At 41.5% G+C, this 6,003-nt stretch overlaps 1 protein-coding gene across 1 annotated transcript in view; it reads left to right on the top strand.

Moving 5' to 3' along the window:
- Positions 1–1,294: 1,294 nt before the first annotated feature.
- Positions 1,295–6,003, top strand: part of cdh11 (cadherin 11, type 2, OB-cadherin (osteoblast)) — an 83,164-nt gene continuing 78,455 nt past the window's right edge. Inside the window, exon 1 of the mRNA XM_042010796.1 lies at positions 1,295–1,844. The gene's annotated coding sequence lies outside the window, so the exon portion shown is untranslated. The remainder of the gene's footprint in view (positions 1,845–6,003) is intronic.

Below are 6,003 nucleotides of genomic sequence, written 5' to 3'. Positions count from 1 at the left end.
CTTGTGGTTGTGAGATCAACTGCATGTGAAATGGCGCCCATGGAGATGACAGTTGCACAAAAACATGTGTTCTAGTATTAAAATCTGATGGTTTTTAACCTTAATTAACTTTAAGCCCATAGGTGGCGCCAACAAAAGCACCACCCACAATATGAGCCCCATCATTTTATAGTACGATAACATAGCCATGTATTCTTAATCATTTATATTTGCATTTGGAATGTTTGACATGGTTTTCTTCCATGTGCAAGTTCTATGTTATGGAGTATCTAGTGAGTGTTTGCTGTGTTAAAACCTTTACAAATTACTGATAAGCTGAAGAGCAAGTTGAGACAACAAAGAAATGTAGACTGCACTGATACATGATCCCAGAGGTGATATTGTCATGATTTTGAGAGCAGTTACTGGAGCATCTGCACAACACCATTCACAAATATCAGTCAGCTATTCAAGAACCAAAGTATGCAGGCTTCCTTCATCCCAAAGGGAAATCTTCAAAAGAACAGTTTACTATAAAAAGTAAAACTGTGATGGCACTTGGTATGGAACTCATAATCCATATCACATGGATGTTTTAAAGAATCACTCAGAAAGCTTTTTAGCCAACATCTGATAGTTATTTACTGACAGTACCTGATTGAAACAATGATGTTAATGCTCTCTCTCTCTCTCTGTGTGTGTGTCTGTCTTTGTTCACTTCTTGGTAGATACTTTAAATGGGTCTTCTAAACCATCTACTCAGGAATAAAAGTTTTAATTCACGCCCCTCCGTTCTTCTCATTGGCTGTAAATGAGACTCTACTTGTGCTCGGACAGCAGTTGGAAGCTGCTCTCAGCCAATGAGAGATGAGCAACTGTTGCATTCATTCACCCTCCTGTGGGCCTTCTGGCGCTGCTGCCTCAGTCTGAATCTGAAAAGGGTGTTACGACAAAAGGAAAGAAAGAAAAAGCTTCGACCTCCATTAGATATCTTCCTTATCATAAGGGCTTTTTGCAAAGACATTTGTTAAAACTCTAAATAAATCTTTTCATGTAAAAAAATTACAAAAATAAAAAATAATAAATCATCGTAATTAGATGTAAAATGATGATCTCTGTATCTTTATTAAAGATGCAGATTTAATGTTTCCTGATTGAATATATGATCACTAAAAAAGCCAAAATATATAGCGAGATTACGAGGAGAGGGAGGGTTACTCTAGTTTCCAACGCCCTCCATCGGCAGGGACGACGCTCTCTTCCTCCCTCCCTCCCTCACTCTCTGGCTGCTGTCGTTGCGCACCCGCTCACTTTCTCTCACAACGCTTCTGAGGCTCTTGGAGGGAGGACGGATAAACGGCGCTGACGGTATCGGATTAGACACCCGAAGGAGGGAGGGATGCTACGGTGATTTCCCATCTTTTCTTCCTCCAATACCCACTTCCCTCTCACCAACACCACCTCCGCATCTCTCCAGTTTCGGGATCTTATTAAGACACACGGCTGCTCAGTCTTGTTTCTTTTCTTTTCTTTTCTTTTTCTTTTTTTTTTCTTATTTTTTCCACCTCTTTTGTAGGCTATTCAAATTAAAATCTGCCTGGTTGGTTTGGTGCTTTTTGACTCTGCACTCCAGTGGGAAGCAACTTGATTCTGCTTTAAATTTCTTTTTAATCCCTTCTTTTCCAAGCGCACACAAGCAGAAAAAGACATAACAAATCCACACTGGGCTTTCATTCAGTGGATGTGTTGGACATCTGGTAAAAGAAGCAATACTTCCTGAGAAAAGTGACCATTTTCTTCTGGGCTGTATGTTTTGGGGACATTTCGTTGGAGAAGGGGTCTGCGCACGGAATCTCACTTCCAAGGTAGGAAAAGGTTTGAGTTTCAGCACTGAAATTTTTCGTTTTTTTTATAATCAACACATTCACGTTTAACTATTTCCTTACTTGTTTTGTATCTGCCTCCTCGTTTTCTCGTGTTTTTAACGTCTGTTGAGGCTTTGAGCGCATTAAAATGGCAAGCAAGTAAAATGTTTTGGCTCCCGGGAAGCTGGGGATCAGATTAGACTCTGGATTAAACCGTGTTGTCACACAAACATTACATTATACATGTCTTTCATTGAGAAAGACTCGGGACTTCGTTGTGTCTGATTAATATGGATTAATCACTAGAACCCCACGATGCCTTTGCGCATTGACGCTGGTGACAGCCTGCAGAGCCGTTGGCTGCTAACAGTGCAGACTTTCTTCAGTCCTCCGGTGACGGTTAGATTTTCTGTGGTTTTGATTGGACACAGTCTGTATTTTTCGTCTGCTTTCTAGTGCAGTGTGTGGCACATATTTGCGCATATTTTGTATGACTGACCGCGTTTGCAATCCATACGTGTGCGTCTATCCACACTCACTGAACCCTTTTGCTGTCTGGTTTCTTCCCGGCGGCTCCAGCGACGCACAACTTTTCTATCAGGCCTGATGTGTGTAGGCAAAAGTGCGACAAATACATCTCCAACCACCCCCAAAAGTGTTTAACCTTTACTTCCCATCCCCTGTTTAATCCATACGAGGTTATTATTACTGTTTCGATTTATTTTCGGAATTTTCATTACTCACACGGTTATGCAAGATTAATAATTAATGTCTGGAATTATAATTATGTTAAAACTCCCCAAAGAGTCCATCCGGTTCAAAATTCAGTCCTGAATCCTTCAGCTACTCGTTGCTCTCATCACCTGCCCGGTGTCGTGCCGACCGGAGCTTCACTCAGGCTCATTCCACATTCATTTAGGTCCGTCTGGTTTCCGACCCTCCATGTAGAGCACATTAGATCATCTTTTTAAAACTATCCCACAGATATACCAAAATCCAATGGAAGTGTGTCCGCACTGTTTTGCTCTGATATGAATAATAGTGGATGGATGGAGCAGCTGGGAGTGAGGGAACTATCGCTGTATAATTTGGACATCTGCAATTCCGCTGCGTTTTCAGTGGGGGAGCGAGGCTGACTGTTGGTGCTGTGTACTCTTTGGTATTCATGGCACAGCTAAAGATTTCTGCTCTCAAGCAGGCTAAAATCTCCCCTCTCACTCTCCAGCTCTCTGTCCTTCTGTCTCCCACACTGTTGCTTTATGAAATGTCTCTGCTCTCTACCTTTACTCACCCTTTAGCGTTTCACCACCTCTTCCTCTCCCCCTCCTCTTCAGCCTGACTCTCCCTGACTTTCTGGGTCTTGAGGGAGCCATTGAGAAAATCATTTGCTGCTGTTGTATTTTATTCGACCGAGGTGTTCTCACCAGCTGGGGCCTGGCTGGTTTTGCAAAGCTGTTCATTCTAATACCTTTTCCAAAATCAACAGTTGGTGCATAAAATGGAGCCTTTAGAAGTAGTAGTTCCAGTTTAGGAGAGATGGAAAATAAGCTTTATGAGTTCTTGTGTCATGTTCGAAGAGATGAAAAGCTTTTTGAACTCTAGTTAGCAGTGTTGTGGCTTTCCTCCCACGTTTTCTTGTTATGTGGTTGCTTTTCAGACAGAGCTTGGTTGGATATTTTGCACTTTGCCAACAAATTGTGGAGAAGAAAAGCAGAATTCCCCCTTTTCTTTGTGTCTGAGTTGACATTGTGGTTCAGTGGCCACTTCAGAAGAGAAGAATGTCCCTGTTTTTTCTAGTTTTAACTGTCTACACACAAACTCAACATCAGAGCTTTCCATATTTGGGTATTTTCTATTTAAATAGCATTTACAAAAACACACACACACACACAATCTGTTGAAGTTCCTGATCAATTCCTCTTCCACCAAATGTTAAGTCACAACAGGTCAGTGTGTGAAGGAAGACCTGGACCTGAAAACAGAAGCAGGATGGGAAATGAGGGGAAGAGGTGGTCTGCAGAGAAGATGAGGTGAAAAGAGGAGAGGGGGAAACAACGGGGACAGACGATCAGAAGATCAGAGCTAAGACGAAAAGAGCGTGACTCCTATCAGGCTGTAAGGAGGCAGAGGAGAGGAGGGCAGCGTGACTTCTATCAGCACTGTTTGGTCTCTTTCTCTTATGAGAGCCACTGCTGTCTAAGCTAAAATGAGACTTGCAGTGTCTTCAGTTAGCTATCTGAGGAATGAACGATTCCAGCGAAAGTGTGGGTTTAATGTCTGCGAAAGCAATCGTGTACTTTCAAGGCAAGACAGACACACTGGTATTCTTGCACCAGTACATCTTTGAGCTATTTAGGGTGAGCTGTACACAGAAACCTGGCTTGGATGACAGATGAAAGGGGTGGATGAGGTATCAGATTGTTCACTGATGTTCAGCCAAGAAATCACACAGAAAATGACACAAAAATGTCATCAGATTTGTTGGGTTTCGTGAGAGCTGTTTCAGAAGCTGGCAACAGCCCATGTGTCATGATTTAGTTGCTTATGAAGCAAAAAAACGCAAGTAACCATGGATCTTTATTCTTTTAGGATTGTTTAAAAAACTCAAGAATTTAAAAAGGCTGTTCTATTAAAGTAAATCTGGACTCTGAGGATCACGTTGTGGCCATTTTTTAATAATAAAAATGTCCATAATACCACAGATTCCCCAGATCTGTTTGCTAGGGTTAGTTAAGCCCAGGTTAACAGCTGAAGCCAGACATTGATAGAATTTTTTTAAGATTTCAGAGCCAAGAAAAGGGTTGACCTGTCCACCTTTTTGAAATAGGACTGAATCTCAAGCATCCTTAGCTAAAGGTTTTAAAAACCACTACTGGGAACAAGATGGACTATTTTATTACACTATTATCAATATGTTTTTATTAATTTAGGCTCATTCTAATAAGTTCAGTCATTGTCATTTGAATTTTAAAGGAGAGAAGAGAGGATAAAAAGAGAAAGAAAGGGAGATGTCACAGAAAAAGCAGCCGGAATGAAATAGGGAGAAGAAGAGGAGGACGTGAGCAGTACCATTTCTAGGTGACAACAGAGGGAGCTGTTGGGCTGTGCTGTAGCTCTGCTCTACTTGTTTTCCTTCTTTCTGCATTTTCTTTCTAATTCTTACCAATCTTTCCCTCTCAGAGGGCCAGTCAGAGAGACGGAGAGGTAGTTATGCTCCTCAGGGACACAGGATTCAATCTGCACACCCTAAACTCTCTCTCTTTCTCACACACACACACACACATGCACATAGTGTGTCTGGATAAGTATGTCCACTGTGACTGGTTTCTGTTACCTTCACATTCACGTTACCTCCCAGAAAGAAGGAAGAGGAGGGGAGGGGGGTCTTTAAAGGGGAACTGAGTTCTGCCCTCCTAGTTCTTTATTTTGTTTTCCTTCCATCTTGGGGTCCGCAGGCCCAGATAGAAAGGAGGGTAAATGTGACACAACCTTAATGTCAGTCCATTTAGGCCTTTTTTTCAGTTCCATCTTCATCTGTTAAGACAGTATAATGGGAAGCCAGGTAGATGTTCCACTGATTTATAATTTTCTATGGCAGGGCAATGGGATCATAACTCTAATCCTCAGTCTCAACCAGATTAAATGACAGTCACTAATTAGTGTTTTTGACCTCTAATCTTACTTCTCCCCCGGAGGAAAAAAAGTCAGTGGCTGATTTGTCTGCATTTCATGGGGTGGGGAAATGATTTTCTGTTTTTTTTTACATGTGAGAGAGACTGAGACGACACAGGTGGTTCAGTGTTGTTGACATAGCTCCCTGTCAGTAATGGCTTTAGTTTCCTTGGCCTCAAGCTTGCACTTTTGTAAGCCCCCCCCCCCCCCTCATGTGGTTTCAATTAGTCGTCCAGTGTTCCACATGCCAAGGACTTGAAATCTTGAAATTACTGTGCAAAAGATGCAGTGCACACACTGCTTTTTTCTATTTTTGTGGTTAGGAATGATTCAAGTTTCTGTAACCACAAATAGAGGACAATAAATTAATGACATACCAAGCTGAAGTCAGTAAACTGTTAAACAAAAGTATTTAATTAGTTGGATGGAAAAAAAAACAATTTGCAATGTGATTCATGAACATTAAATGCTTGCTTTATGTGATAAG

The sequence above is a fragment of the Melanotaenia boesemani genome, chromosome 16 (assembly GCF_017639745.1).
Source record: "Melanotaenia boesemani isolate fMelBoe1 chromosome 16, fMelBoe1.pri, whole genome shotgun sequence".
In the NCBI taxonomy this organism is placed as follows: domain Eukaryota; kingdom Metazoa; phylum Chordata; class Actinopteri; order Atheriniformes; family Melanotaeniidae; genus Melanotaenia; species Melanotaenia boesemani.
Note: the sequence above shows the minus strand (reverse complement) of the source record. Positions and strands in the feature narration are given on the sequence as shown.